At 38.7% G+C, this 13615-nt stretch overlaps 1 protein-coding gene across 2 annotated transcripts in view; it reads left to right on the top strand.

The window, feature by feature from the left end:
• ZHX3 (zinc fingers and homeoboxes 3) overlaps positions 1–13615 on the top strand; it is a 102488-nt gene that overhangs the window by 25111 nt on the left and 63762 nt on the right. Inside the window, exons 1-2 of one of the 2 annotated variants that reach the window (XM_039227159.1) lie at positions 10631–10679; positions 13265–13375. The gene's annotated coding sequence lies outside the window, so the exon portion shown is untranslated. Of the gene's footprint in view, positions 1–10630; positions 10680–13264; positions 13376–13615 lie in introns of those variants that run through there. The other variant, XM_039227160.1, reaches the window with a different exon arrangement.

Genomic DNA, 13615 nt, shown 5'->3' with positions numbered 1-13615 from the left:
ACCTGCTTACAGATGCTACTACTATAACCCTCCTTCCTCCAAGGCATTTGCTTTATTCTGGATTTGCCTTTATCTGGCAGAATTTCTCCTCTGTTTCCATACATTCTTGAAGTTTCATATGAATTTTATTCTCTGGTCATCCCTTCTTCATTTGGGTAACCCACCTTGAAGTTATGTGACTCCCATTTTAGTAGTGGAGGGAGCACATGGAGGGGGGAAAAAGGCCTGGGTTCAAATCTCAGTTCTACTTCTTACTAACTGTATGACTTGAGGTGGTGTATTTAACTTCCCCAATTATGAGTAATACATTTAATTCCTTTTCAGCAGCTTGCATCAAGCAATACCACAAGCTGTTTAAAATACCGTAAAGCTCCCCAAACGTGTAGGCAGGGAGGAAGCAAATTATTGGATCACTGCTTTTTATTCCAGCTTAGGGAGCATTGCCTAAGGAGCCAGAATGGGAGCCTCTAGATGAAGAAAGGGGGAAGTGGGACCTACGAAAGGAGATGGTAACTAATATTTACTGAGTGTCTATAACCATTTTTCTACGTGCTCATTTGGACCTCACAGCTGTCCTGGTGATTCTATGATCAGAGGAGAAACTTTGACTTTCTGTTAGCATAGCCAAGTGGCTAAGAACAATACTCTGGGTTGAAATCCTTGCCTTGCCACTGTGTAACCAAGCAGTTTCCTTTGCCTCTCTGTGTCTCATTTCTTATCAGTAACATGGAGATGAAACAAACATCCGTTTCATAGGTTATTTGTGAGGATTAGAAGAAATAAGCATGTGAAGTGCCATGCACAGTACCTGGTACAGAATCATTCAACAAAGCAAACTGTTTTTATCCTCTACTTCTTTTTAGATTTCACAGTCTTTTTGAAGGAAGGCTGTGGAGTTTTAGTAGCTTAATAACATTCAAAGTTGTGACTACATATGTATCAGATTTTCCAACAACCATTACAGAACTTTGTCAAACATATGAGTACTTTTCTTTCAAGCCGGTCATCTTGAAACCCTCTTATTCAAATGTTGCCTTTGCTCAAAATGTTTGGACTTCTTACTAGTTTTTAGTCTATAGGTGTCTTTTTTGCTAAAATTACTAACTAGGATAGAGATGAATATTTGCATAATTAAATTTTCTTATTTATTTAATTCAACAAACTTTTACTGACCACCTAGTATTTGTCAGACATACTGCAAGGCACCAGAAATATAGCAGTCAGCAAGTGAGACAGGGCTATTGCCCTGCAGCATTTGCAATTTAGGAGCCAAAAAGGTTTTACCATTCCCTGGATCACGTTGACGATGTGACAGTACTAAATAACCTTGTTAAAACTGCGGAAAGGAAAATGTAAAATTTTGAATGTTTTGTAGATATATCCAATACTTTTATTGATACAACAAAATCTCATCCTTGATACATTACCGGAAGGAAGAGTGATAACTTCTTCATTAATAAAATGATATGTACTGAGAGATACTCTGATCTGTAACAGTGCAATGATGTAACCAGCCCTTTAAATTCAAATTTGAAATAAAACAAGGAGCTCCTTTATTTCCTCTCTGTTTGACTGTGACTTTGGAGCCACTCACTCATGAAGCTGAAATCCGAAGCACAGTTACATTAAATAACACAATTGAAACTAAGTTATTCACCAGTGGCCTGTGATGATTTAAAATGGTTATACATTCAAGAATATTTGTTAGGTTCCATTAGTTAGCATATCTAAAAACTGGGCATGCTAACTAACTGGTTTCTTCTTAAAACTTTCCAAATACTTGTATCTATTCAATTTAACACCTTAATGTTAAATAATTACACAGTACGTATTGTTAAATAAAATTATAAGTCCTGAAATTCAAAGGGGGCTTTAAAGATAGTTTAGGATAGTCACCCTTTCAGTGCAAAAATGCCCTCAGCCTGTGCCCAACGCCTCTGGTGATGGAGATGTTTAATGGTAGACTAGGGGTCAAGGGCCTGTAATATAAAGGAAGGAATTTGTTATAGGAGTGGTAGTTACCTTATCGGAAAGTTTGGGGGCCCTCTCTGGAAGTACAGGTTGGTTGGTTGGTTGGCTCTTTTTTCCAGGGAACATTCTGGTCAGCTGTAACTTGTCCTCTGCAGTCTAGTTTCTGTCTGTGGACCCCCAGTGTGTCGCCTTTCCAGTAAACCTTGGCATTAGCTAGGGAAACATCCCAAGATCTGTTTAGTTTTCTAGGTTTGTAATTTATATTACAGCATACAATTTTAACCATTTATTCATTTAACAAGTATTTATTGTCTGTTGTGTGCCAGTTACTGTTCTGGGCAGAAGGGATGATAGCACTGGGCAAAAGGTCACTACCATCATGGAGCTTTCAGATTCATGAATGAGTGGCTCTAAAGTTGCAGTCAAACAGGAAATAAAGGCAATGGGTCAGGTCTTGAAGGAGATAGTGATTCTGGTTTGGGACATGGTGAGCTTGTGAGGCTGTGGGCCATCCAAGAGCAGACATCTGGTAAGCAGCCAGCTCTGTGGTTGAGAGAAAACTGACTTTGAGGATTCTTGGCATGTAAGGTGGGACTTGAGGCAGTTGGAGCAGAGGAGGTCAGCAAGGGAAGTGAGTGGTCTGAAAGCAGGAGATATTCTAGGATGGCATGGTACTTGGTGCCTTGTAAATACCACTTAAATGTTTTTGGATTCATTTATTTGATCAACAACCGTAATCCTTTTTAAGTAATTATGTAATAAGCCTTACTTATTCAGTAATTGTAACATAAAGCAAGTATAGATTTCTCATTACTTTGGAGAAACTCTTTTCTATTGCAAAAGTTGGGGAAGTGGAGGTTTTGTGTAATAACCTTTCCCATTTTTTTCTTTTTTAAAATTATGTAAGTAGGGGCACCTGGGTGGCTTAGTCGGTTAAGCGTCCGACTTTCGCTTGGGTCATGATCTCACGGTTCGTGGGTTCGAGCCCCGCGTCTGGCTATGTGCTGACTGCCAGCTCAGGGCCTGGAGCCTGTTTCAGAGTCTGTGTCTCCCTCTCTCTCTGACCCTTCCCTGCTCACGCTGTCTTTCTCTCTCGCCTAGAAATAAATAAAACATTTAAAAAAATTATGTAAGTAACACATAGCGTGTATATGCATATTTATATACACAGACATTTAATAACCAAAAAATATGCAAGTGTAAAGACTAAGTTTATCCCTTTACCTCTCTCCTTACCCTTTCTCCACCTAAGACTTTTTTCTATGACTTTCCATATATTGTTCCTAGAGAAGCTATGTTCTGAACAGAATCTGTCTTGGAGATTGAAGAGTGTAATTCCTCATGTTTGTCTTTGATTCACAAAGACATTAGATAAGTTATATTAATGTTCCATAGTGGCCTCCCCGGGAGATGTTCTTGCCCTTGCCCTTAGTGGTAGGTAGTCTTTTATAGAAAATCCTTCAACTGCATAGTCAGTGGATGGCTGAAGCTCCATTATGGACTTTGAGAAGCACAGCAGGACAGCTGCAGGGTGAGGAGAGATCTCATTTCCAGGATATTAGAAAATCACACACATACAGATGGGACATCTAAAGAGTTCTGAAATATCTTTTTTGGTGCACTGAATTTTGAGTGTTACTACCTGTACCAGTCAAGAGTTGATCAAAATAATTCTCTTGTGAAAAGTAGTCACAAGACATTGTACATTTTATTAGAATCCTTGTTTCCCAGTGTTACGGAATGTAATGGACCTAGGTTTCTGGAGTTGATGTTTGACTGTCATTTAGAAGTGGACTTCATTAAAAGCGTTGAGAACCTAATTGTGTCTAATGACCCCTGAAACGTTGATTGCACAGTGTTAAATATGCATAACAATATGTGCCTGAGGAAGATTGTTACTTGGTAGGGAAGGTGAGAGAGAAATTATGTGATTACCCTTGGTGTTTGCAGCATATCACAGGATCTAGAATTTAAATGAAAAATTAGTCCAGAGTAAAAGCACTGCTTTTATATATGTACATGTCTTACATACTCTTCCCTGTCTTGGTAAAATGGTACTTTCAGACCTTAGTTGTTGAAGTCCTAAACCTGGGAGTCATCCGTAACAACTCGTTCCTGCATGTCCAGTCTACCAGAAGGCCTGCTGACCCTACCTCCAACATAGAAAACCTATTTCCAGGGGTGCCTGGTTGACTCAGTTGGTTAAGCGTCCAGCTCTTGATTTTGGCGCAGGTCATGAACCCATGGTTTGTGAGTTCAGGGCCCCCATTGGGCTCTGCACTGACAGTGCAGAGTCTGCGTGGGTTTCTCTCCTGTTGGCTCGCTCTCTCTCTCTGCCCCTCCCTTATTTGCACATGTGCTCTCTTTTTCAAAATAAATAAATGAACTTAAAAAAAAGTTCATACTTTTTAACCAGGGATTTAAAAAGTCTATCTCAAAGAAATAATCATAGGCTAAGACACTAATTTATATATAGAGATGTTTACCTCCACATTATAAAGTAAACAAAAAGAAAACCAAAATGAACACATTAAGTGCCTGACACTGAGCAATTGTTAAATTATATATGTCTATGCAGCTAACAAAATTCTATGAACAAAATGAAGCTAACAAAAATAAATAGACTTTAAAGATCTAGGGAAAATATGTATGTGGTTTTGAAGGATTCTAAGTGAAAAAAAACCCCTAAATACTCCAAAACAGATTTATCCAGAATATCAAATCCATTAGAAGGTATATGCAAGAAAAAGTAAAAATTAGCAGTAATTGTTTTTATGACTTGGATTATGTGAGGGTTTCCATCTGTATTCATATACTCTTCTGTGTTTTCCAGATTTTTATACTAAGTATATTATAATCAGGAAAAAATATTTTTTAAATTGCCAGGTGGTCTCATAGAGAAATAAGAATGGATAGTGATCACATGGAAATATTTAGCTTCAGTAGTAATAAAAAACGGGAAGAACACTCAGTGACATGGAGAATGCCTGTTTCATATACTTAAGTGGGGGAAAAAAGTAATATGTATACTATGACTCCAAATTGTATGTGTATCAACATGTTGACAGTGCTTATCCCTGGACAGTTGCTATTTTTTTTGCAGATGACTTCTGATTTTCTTCTTTATGCTTAAGATTTGGATTTATGTGAGTTTTCTGCCCCTGTAGTCTTATCTACTCTGTATTTCCCAGTTTTCCTCTATTGAATGTGTGTTGCTCTTATAATTGGGAAATTATTTCACACATTAAAAAACATCAACAGATTATTCTTCCCATTCTCTGTAGCATTCTTTCTTCTCTTAAAACATGCTTAAAATATTTAACTGGGATGTTAGAATGAGAGAAATTTGAGGGAACTCTATGTAAATCAGTCTTTTAAAAAAATGTTTATTTATTTATTTTGAGAGAGCAAGAGGGAAAATCCCAAGCAGGTTCCATGCTGTCTCTGTAGAGCCCAGATTGGGGCTTGATCTAATGAATCGTGAGATCATGACCTGAGCTGAAATCAAGAGTCTGATGCTTAACTGACTGAGCCAAACAGGCACCCCTGTAATTCAGCCTTAAGAGCTAAATGTATACAATGATATGAATTTCTGTATTACTTTAAAGAGATTTATCTTTGTTTTGTCTAAGGTATATTTGAGTATTTCAAAACATCTTATATGGTGAGCCACATAAGGCAACATGATGGAAAACTGTTTGCCATTTTTTATGAAGACTTTTGAGCCTTTTAAAAATGTTTATTTTGAGAGAGAGAGAGAGGGAGGGAGCATGCATGTGCATGAGCGAATGGAGGAGGGACAGAGAGAGATCCTAAGCAGGTTCCACACTCAGTGCAAACCACACACAGGGCTCAATCCCACAGACAGTGAGATCATGACCGGAGTTGAAATCAAGAGTCAGATGCTTAACTAACTGAGCCACCCAGGCACCCCTGAGCTTTTTTATTTCTAAAAACTGAGATATTGACATACAGCACAATGCGCAGATTATAAATATATAGTCCAGTAAGTTTGGAAAAATGTTTGTACCCATGTAAATACCACCCCAGTCACTATGTAGATCTGTTTTGTCACTACAGAAAAGTTCCCTCATGCTCCCTTCTTGTCAGTCTTCACCATTCAAAGGTAATCTTTATTCTGATTTTTACCACCATAGATTAATTTCACTTTTTCCAGAACTCCATATGAACAAAATTGCATAATGTATTCTCTTTTATGTCTGGTTTCTTTTGCTTAACATGATTTTGAGATTCACCCATAGTGTGCATATCAGCAACTGATTCTTTTTAATTGCTGAGTAGTGTTCTGTGTGACTACCAAGACTTGTTTGTCTATCCTCATGTTGACGGACATGTAGGTTATGTCCAGGTCTGAGCTATTTATTTATTTATTTATTTATTTATTAAAGCTTATTTATTTTGAGAGAGAAGGAGGAAAGGGTAGGGACAGAGAGAGAGAGGGTATCCCATACAGGCTCCTTACTGTAAGTGCAGCGCCTGATACAGGGCTTGAACCCACGAACTGTGAGATCATGATCTGAGCCAAAATCAAGAGTCAGACACCCTACCAACTGAACCACCCAGGCGCCCTCAAGTTTGGGCTGTTTTAAGATCACGGATGGTTAGCCTGTAGCTGTGTTGTAAAGCCCAGCATGCCACCCTGCTTCTCTTTTCCTGTCTAGCAGTGCTTCAGATCAGGCATTTGTCCTGCAGTTAAGGGCTTGTTTCTAGGAGCTTGTCACCAAGACCACCACAAAGAGAGCAGAGCATAAAACTAAAGCGGCTGGCCAAATCCAGGGCAGATGCCTCAGGAGTTCAGTTCCTGGGCACAGCATGGCAGGCCTGCAGATTAACCGAAAGCTCCTTTCACAGAATGAAAGAAAGAAAAAAGACAAAGCTCAGCAGTGAAAGAGCTCAGGGCATCCAGTCAGGGACCAAGAGAGCCACTACCACATTGAGACCAAATCACAGCAGCTGTTTCAGGTTCCTCTGAGTGCTGAGCATTGACTACCCAGAGAGTGGGCGGGGGTGCTTCCTCACCCCAGATGGCCCTGCGGCTGGTGTTGCCTGAGTGCCCATCTGGGTTCCCTTCTGCTGGGACTTCAGGGGTAAGAGCTGTAGCAGGACTTGAAGCACTCGCTTTGCAGCCTGTGACTGCTCTTCCCATACAAGTCATGTAAGAAATCCATGACCTCTTGGGGGCACACCATCTGATAACTGGAAGAAACACACACCCCCATCCCGACTCAAGTGCCTATCATGCAGATGTTATTACCCATACAGTGCATATTACTCAAGAACAGGAATTGTGAGTTCTTGGTTTGAGAGGTCCAGGATGTGTATCTCTGTGACAGAATAGGGCACAGCACCTCGTCACGTAGCCTCATTCTTTGTACTATTCATTTCCCTGTGTGCCATCACCAGCCAAGGGGAATATGGCCTTTATTCCATTTCCTTGGGCACTGCCCCTTTATCCCACCTGTCTCCTGAATCTTGACACACACACCAGGTTAACTGGGTGTAAACAGTGGAAATGTGGAGAGGGAAGTACAGTTATTCAGTTAGCTTGTTGAAAACACTCTGAGTAAAGGATACTGGGGCCCTTCATTAGGCATGGCGGGACCAAAGGAGAGGGTGCCCCCCGCCTGCCATGTTATGGAAGAATTTATGGCAACACTCATCCCATGAAGATGGAGTTAGCCTTGATATTATACTGACCAGCTTTGCTGGAAACTGCTGAGGGGATCCTTGGACGCTTGGCAACAGACTCAGCCAGCATGGAGTCTGCTCTCTGTACCCCCTAGACCAGCTTTCTCCCTCCCTGGACTGTTGTCTGTTTGCTACCTCACTGGGTCAGACTCTTACCTGATTATCTTCTGGCCCTCATTTCTTGTCCAGGTCTATTTTTTTTCTTTGCCTCCTTTTCCCTTGACCTCTTAAACTTTCTGATTAAAAAACAAAACAAATACCAGACTTTCTAACTTCGCATTAGCTAACATTCCCTGCCCAGGCACTGACCCTGAGCACCTGCCAGAAGATATTCTTATTGCCTTTGGTTTCATTATAGATGACAAAACACATGGAATTAAATATCTTTTCCCCAGGATTGAGTTGCTAGTTGTTTATTTCAAAACCAGATAGTATTTTCTCAGTGAAGTTATTTATAAGCAGTTTGATTCTTAAAACTCTTTTTGATACTACAATGTGGACTATTAGTCCCATGTGACCCGTATATTGAGAGGACATAGAAATTGAAGCATTGAAAAGTTGACACCAAACATGGGAACTGAAGCAATCTCTGTCCATCAGATGAATAATCTACTGGTCTTAAGGTGACTTTTACTTTTGGGGGATATATAATTTCCTTGGAATTACTAGTCTTAGGAAAAGCCACAGTTATTTTTCCTAGGTTAGTATGTTATCTTCAGTTATAATTTTGATATAAGAGCAAAGAACAGATTGTGTCTAGACCAAGTTACATTTATAACTTCAAACAATTGTACTCTCTTAGACTTGAGCAAAGACATTTTAGAGAGAAGACTTTTAAAGCCTTTCATCTCTCCCTACCAAGTATAGTTGACATTTTAAGGTCTAAATAACCAAGGATGTTTGAGCACATTCTTTGGCAAAGTAGTTAATATTTCATAATCAGTTTTTTGGGATTTGGACTATTGAAAGAAAGTTTGTGATACCATTCTATGATGTCTGTTAAACAACTTATTCTTATCAGTGAACATACAAAGTCTCTGCATCAGTTCCTCCACTAGGAACTGAAGATGATGAAAATTAATTTTAAATCCGGGAAATGAAAGTCTTTGAGTTCAGACATTTTCCATAGGCAAAAGCAAACAATAAAACTCTGAATAATTGACATTCCTTCTCTGGAATATGAATATTGGGTTCTCCATAGCAAGTGTAAACTTCATATTTGTGAATTACTCTAGGGTGTTAGTAGATTACTATAGAGATAAAGACAACTAAAGGAAATTATTGCATTGTCTCATCAAGGGCATTTTAAGATAAGGTTAAATTATGTCATTAAATGGAAAGATATCCCATGTTCATGAATTGGAAGACTTGATATTATAAAGGTGGTGATACTACCCAAACTGATCTTCAGATTCAGTGTAATCTCTACCAAAATCCTGGTGGCCTGTTTTGCAGAAGTGAAAAAGTTGATTCTAAAATTCATATGGAATTGCAAGGGACTCTGAATAGTCAAAACAGTCTTGCAAAAGAAAGATAAAGTTGGAGGAATCACTCTTTCCAATTTTACTTATTTATTTTTATTTTAGAGCACGAGCAGGGGAGAGAGGCAGAGGGACACAGAGAGAGAATCCCAAGCAGCGTCCATGCTTAGCATGGAACAAATAGTCCTGGGACACTGGATATTGACATGCAAAATAATTAAGTTGGAGCCCAACCTCACACCATATACTACAAGTAACTCAAAATGGACCAGAGACCTAATTGTAAGAGCCAAAACTCTTAGAAGAAAACATAAGGGTTAATTTTCATAACCTTGGATTTGTAATAGATTCTTGGAAATGACACCAAAAGCACAAGCAGCAAAAGAAAAAATCGCTAAATTGGACTCCCTCAAAATTTAAAACTCTTGTGCATCAAAGGACACTGTTAAGAAAGTGACAAGAAAATCTAGAGCATTGGAGAGGACATTTGCTAAACTAATAAGGGCCTTAGTATCCATTATATGTTAAAAACTCTTATAACTCAACAACAGAAAGACAACCCAATTAAAATATGGGCAAAGGCTTGATTGGACCCTTCTCCAAAGAAGATATAAAAATGGCCAGCACACTTACGAAAAGATGTTCAACATAATTCGTCATTAAGGAAATGCAAATAAAAAATCATAATGAGGTACTACTTCATACCTACAAGGATGGCTATCATTAAAGCAAACAGACAGAAAAGAAGTGTTGAGGATGTGGAAAAATTGGAACCCTCGTGCTTCACTGGTGAGAGTAATGATGTAGCCACTGTGAAAATAGTTTGGCAGTTCCTCAAAAAGTTAAATATAGAATTACCACATGACCCAGAAATTCTACTTCTAGGTATATACCCCAAATAATTGAAGATAGTCAAATAAATACTTGTACACAGATGTTTATAGCAGCACTATTCACAGTAGGTAAAAGGTGAAAACAACTCAAATGTCCATCGATGGATGAATGAACAAAATGTGATATATCCATACAGTGGGATATTTTTCAGTCATAAAAGGAATTAAATACTGATACATGCTACAACATAGAAGAACCTCAAAGCATCATGCTAAGTAAGAGAAGGCAGACACAAGAGGTTACTACCCGGAATAGGTAAATCCATAGAGATTTAGTTAGTGGTAAGCTGGCGCTGGAGCAGGGGGGTGGTAGTGACTATTTAATGAGTAGGAGGTTTCACTTTGGGGTGACTAACATGGTTTGGAACTAGGTAGAGGTGAAAGTTGCACAATATTGTAAATATACTAAATGCCACCGAATTGTTCACTTTAAAATGGTTAATTTCATGTTATATGAATTTTTAACAAATATGTCATATAGTTTTTATGATCTCATAAATAACTGTGACTTTGCTGTCATAGTTACCTTGTGACTGTTGGAACCCATGTGCTTTGCAGCGTTTGTACACTGGGAAAGTTCTTTCCAGCTGTGGACAGGAAAACTCGAGGACGGATGATCCCAAAAGTGGGTTTCTTTCTAAAATAACAATTCAGAAATATAGTTTTGTTTTTCCATTTTTATTTGTAGAAACTGGTAAAACTACCTTGAATGGGCCCTGGATTGTTTTAAAATGTGATATGGACTAATGTTGGTTAGTTTCTTCATTTAACTTGAAAAACTATGTTTAAAATAATGTTATATTGTTTTTTTGAAAATTAAGAGTAATTTTAAGGAACCTATGATGTATATGTGCAATTGCAATTTTCTGATGGTTTGTTGCCCTGCATGCTAGTGATTTTTCTGACAGTTGCTAAAACTATCACATGTGCTTTGTATTGTCAGAAGAATTGGTGTCAGATATAAGAAAGTTCTATCTTCAGATCAGTCAGGCAGGGCTTGTGCGAAAACTAAAAAACTTAGTTTTTTTTTTTTTTTTTTTTAATCTTATGCCTGTTTTCTTTTTGAAGGAAGGACTTTAGGTTAGATTTGGCAAAATATCTGGCATTGAGAAGAGCTTCTCACTCAGAAATGTAGAAATGTTTTGCCAGTGATCATAAAGCTTTTCTTTATGATGAAATTGATGCTTTTGTCTCATAGTTCTGCTTCTGCCCCTGTGTTGTTTGTGGACCTGTTTCTCTAGCGGATGTATTCCTTCTAGTTGTCATGCACACTCCCACCCAATTCCTCATAGGACTCAAAACATGCCATCCGGGCTGAGAGTCTGTAGACATGAAGCAAATAAAGCTAACAGGGCTGTCGTGGATTGAACCCACAGCTTTTTTCATCATTATCATCATGTTCCAATCAACGGAACTAGAGTGTGAGAGAATAAATGCCTTACTTAAGCAAGAGCTTTGTGATTTCAAAGTTAGAAGGGATCTGGTAAGCGTAGCAAAGTATCTGGAATAAGTATAATACACTGAAGTTGGAGTAAGTGTGAGTACTCAGTTTAAAATAATTATTGCTTCTGACTTTGCACAAAATTAGGAAGATCCCCTTTTTGTTATGTTCATTGGATAATGTTTTAAAATAAGAAGGGGTCAGTTTTTAAGTTGTGAAGAATTCAAAGTTATGTTTTTTAATAAATTATTAATTAGGAAAAGTTTCCAACAAGAGCTAGTTTAACTAGACATGCTGCTGCTGAACCATGACGGTGGCACAAGAGAGCGAGGTGTGTGGATGAGGCTGCCACTTCCCGGGTGTCTGTTTGCTCCAGGACCCCGCCTCTGAACAGCAGCTTAGTGCATTTCCTTGCACAGTTTACTTAACCTTTCTGTGCCTTCATTTCCTCACCTAGACAATTAGAATAATAGAATCTATCACATATGGTTGTTACCAAGATTGAATTAGTTAATGTAGTTAAAGCTCTTAGAACAGTGTCTGACACAGTAAAAGCTTGCTGTGAACATTAGAGACCTAAGAATCACGGTGAAAGGTAGCGAGGAGCTACTTTGGTGAAGGGTGCTTTTATGTGTTTACATTCACAGATCCCAATAGCTCCCACCCTCTGTCATGTGCCAGTGCACTGTTCTATCCGAGGTTCTGAGAGCCTCTGGTATACTTACTTTAGGGCCATTTTACTGGTAATGGGCATCTCAACCAAAGAGAATGCTTTGGGAAAGAACGAACAAACTCAAAAGCAGTGGTTTTTCAACTGTTTTCTGAGACATTTGAAGATTACATGAAGCGTCTCTAGTGGTTTGTTGAAAACACATAGTTACTGTCTCATTCATTTGCTGAGAGTTACCGTATGCCCATCATTGGCCCTGGGCAGAGTGGGACAACATTGGTGTTAGGGGTCAGAGACACAGATGATGATAATATGGTTCCTTGGCCTAGAACTCACAGTGTAGATCATTTTTTGGTACCACTAGAATCCATGCTGGGAAAGCCTCAGGGTTTTGAATGGAAGAGCATCAGAAAAGAGCACATCCTTAATGGTGTGCATTCTCAAAGTTGTAAGGCCACACATCAGGTAATTTTTTCCTCTCTGTTAAACCTTCTCAAACTTAACCAGAAGAGGGACAGGGAAACTCATTGGTGGAAAGAGTGTTAAAATTACTGATTTTATGAATCCTCTAAAATTACAGATATTATGAATCATCTTGTTTTGATCTATTATCAGAGAGAATTGCGTTTGCTTTATTTCCATTTATATTTTTTTGTTTCTACTAGAATTTTTATAGTTTTGAATTGCTAGTTTGGGGGCACCCAGGTGGCTCAGTTGGTTAAGCATCTGACTTCGGCTCAGGTTATGATTTCATGGTTCATGGGTTCGAGACCCGTGTGCTGACAGCTAGCTCCGAGCCTGGAGCCTGTTTCCGATTCTGTGTCTCCCTCTCTCTCTGACCCTCCCCTGCTCATGCTGTCTCTCTCTCTCTCAGAAATAAATTTTTAAAAAAACATTTAAAAAACTTAAAAAAAATAAATTGCTAGCTTGTATTTTTACAACCACATTTTACTCTCCACCCCTGGCACTGATTTTTCCATTTGTGTACAATTTTGGTGGAAATGAAATAGGAAAGGAGGTTGATGAGATTGGGTACCTCAGCTTCCTAGAAGGTACTTATTTCTTCTCACAAAGTGACGATTTGCTGCTTCTTTCTCAGGGATGAACTGCAGCTGCTGAAGCAACAGGCGGACCCTTGCATACAGGGCGGCAAGAAATGGAGGGAGAAACTGGAGAGACCAATGAAGGGAGGAAAAAGCATGTTTCCTGGGTAAATAGTATTCTTCTCAGTTTTAACAAGTTTCTTGCCATACTTTGTAACTCTTAAGTCTTTATAGCCATATTTAGTTTGTGTGTTGTTGTCAGACATTCTTTATTTTCTCCCCTTTGGTTTTTATTGCTGGGCGCTTTGATCAAATGATTCTTTAATGAATCTAAAAATCTTTGTTGAATATACATTTTAGGTGAAACCTTAGATCCATTGATAGGAAGGTCTGCCTTAGGCTGACTC

This window comes from Hyaena hyaena, unplaced genomic scaffold (genome assembly GCF_003009895.1).
Source record: "Hyaena hyaena isolate Hyena2069 unplaced genomic scaffold, ASM300989v1 scaffold_25, whole genome shotgun sequence".
In the NCBI taxonomy this organism is placed as follows: Eukaryota; Metazoa; Chordata; class Mammalia; order Carnivora; family Hyaenidae; genus Hyaena; species Hyaena hyaena.
This window is presented reverse-complemented; position numbering and strand designations above follow the sequence as displayed.